Here is a 2,374-nt window from a genome sequence, read left to right on the forward strand (position 1 = left end):
ACTTAATGGGATTAACAAGTGCTTCCTTTTTTTTTTTTTGTGAGGTCTCCTGGTGAGCTCCTTTGCTCTTCTCTCATGTTCTGGCCCAGGATACTGTGATCTGAGAGATGTGTCAGAGACCGCGTTCATGATCAGAGGATGAGGGCCCATGGGTTTTCTACAGCCATCTCAGAAGAAATCTGGGGGCAGAACTCTTAATTCCCCACCTCTGGCTTTCCCAACTGGGGAAACAACCAACTGTTGATCAGAAGTATCCCCCTACAATTCCATCTGTTAGGACACGTGAAGACTTTTTTTCTTGTGTAATGGCTACTTATATAGCATTTTCATAGTACTGGGTACTGCAAAGAATAAAGAGATTTAAAAGTTATGGGGTAAGGTGTACAGTTTGTTCACAAGCACTATACTGTTTATGTACATGGTGAGGATCTGTAGATTTTGATGTTTTCTGAGGTCCCTGGAAATCCAGAAATGATTGCATAGGAAAAAAGTAACGAAGGCCTTACATATCAATTTGTGTTATAATTTCAAAATATTGCAAAGTTTGAAATGTTTTAATCTTGATTGCTTGATAGAGAAGAATAAAATAAAAATTTAACTTGAAAGTAAAATGTTATAGGCCAGTGGGGGAATGGGGGGAAGAGAGAGAGGGAGGAGAGAGAGAGACAGAGAGAGAGAGAGAGAGAGAGAGAGACAGAGAAAGGGGGAGGGAGAGAGACAGAGATAGAGAGAGACACACAGAGAGACAGAGAGAGACAAAGACAGAGAGAGGGGAGAGAGAGACAGAGCAAGAGACAGACAGAGAGAGACAGAGAAGGAGGGAGAGAGATGGAGAGAGAGAGAGAGAGAGAGAGAGATGTTGATCTAAATTTCTTCTTTATTGCTCTTATCTGTTTGTTTTGAAGCAGGGTCTCACTGTGAAGCTCAGGGCTCTGGTTGGCCTAGAACTCACTTTGTAGACCCGGCTGGCCTTGAACTCACAGAAATATGCCTGCTTCAGCCTCCCAAGTGCTGGGATTAAAAGGCATGAGCCACCATGCCATGCCCGGCCGTATTTTCTTAAATACAACTAGGAAGGAAATGAGCTGAAGCCACAAATAATAAGTCTCTTCCTATGGTAGGATAGACTCAGCTGTGTCACTTGGAAGAATGAAATGCCATAAACAGAAACAAACCATGCCATCTTCCTGGTGAGTTTTGCATTTAGTATGTGAAGTATGTTTCTGGATTATAGTCAAGCTAGTGTTTATGATCACTGTAGAGAAATAAAATACTTAACAATGGAAAATTATGGCATTGCCCCGATCTTGATGAGAAGAGAGGAGGCTATATGTGCTCCTTACAAATAGATATGCAGGGGCTGGAGAGATGGCTCAGAGGTTAAAGGCACTGACTGCTCTTCCAGAGGTCCTGAGTTCAATTCCCAGCAACCACAACCATCTATAATGTGATCTGACGCCCTCTTCTGGCCTGCAGGTGTACATGCAGGCAGAGCACTGTATACAACAAAACAAAACAAAAAACAAATAGATATGCATTCCTGAGGCATATGGGAGGCAGAGTATGGGGAGATGCTCTCTGGGAGAGATAGAGATTTTCAAGTGTCCAGATCAACTGGGTAAAAAAAATCCTGGTAGTCTGTGCTGATTAAGTTGCCCTCAGTTCTTGTCTTAGGACCCAACCCTACCCATTGGAAAAAATGGGAACCCCAGATTTATTTCTCTGGGTTGTCAAGTTAACTCAGATTGCTCCCACCTCACTATTTTATCAATAAACCCCCTAATGTTGACCATGGCCCTTATTTATTGTGTAGCACCAAATTATCCTTATGGTTAAAAAAAAATATAAAGAACATTTTTTGAAACCTGTTCATCTGAACTTTAATGACAAGAGAATAAACAGCATCTGTCGCCTGCTCAGACAAGGTTGCAGTTGCAGCCAGGTATAGTAGCACATATTCCACCCTAGCAAAGGCAGTCCTATTTCTGTGATTTGGGGGCCAGCCTGCTCTACATAGTGAGTTCCAGGATAGCCTGGTCTACATAGTGAGACCAGAAAGAAACAGCACCTCTTCGGCCTGCCTGCCTCAACACAGCACACACGTGCAGGCCAGAAGACAACTTGCCTGCCTGGGTTCTGCTCTTCCATCAAGTGGCTTCCAGGGATGCAACTTTGGTCATCCTCAAGCTGGCAATAGTCTCCCTCTCTCCACCCATCACATGGCATTTCTTCTCAACACCCTGTCTGGCTTCAGAAGCTGTCCAAGGCTGTAACCCAGGGTCTCTGTGCTCTCCCTTACTCCCTCAGGGAACCACATGCAGACTGTGATGGCCTCTCACTCCTTTGGCCACCCCAAAGTCTCCAGATATGCCCT

This window comes from Acomys minous, assembly GCF_964271855.1.
Source record: "Acomys minous genome assembly, chromosome: 10".
NCBI classification, from domain to species: domain Eukaryota; kingdom Metazoa; phylum Chordata; class Mammalia; order Rodentia; family Muridae; genus Acomys; species Acomys minous.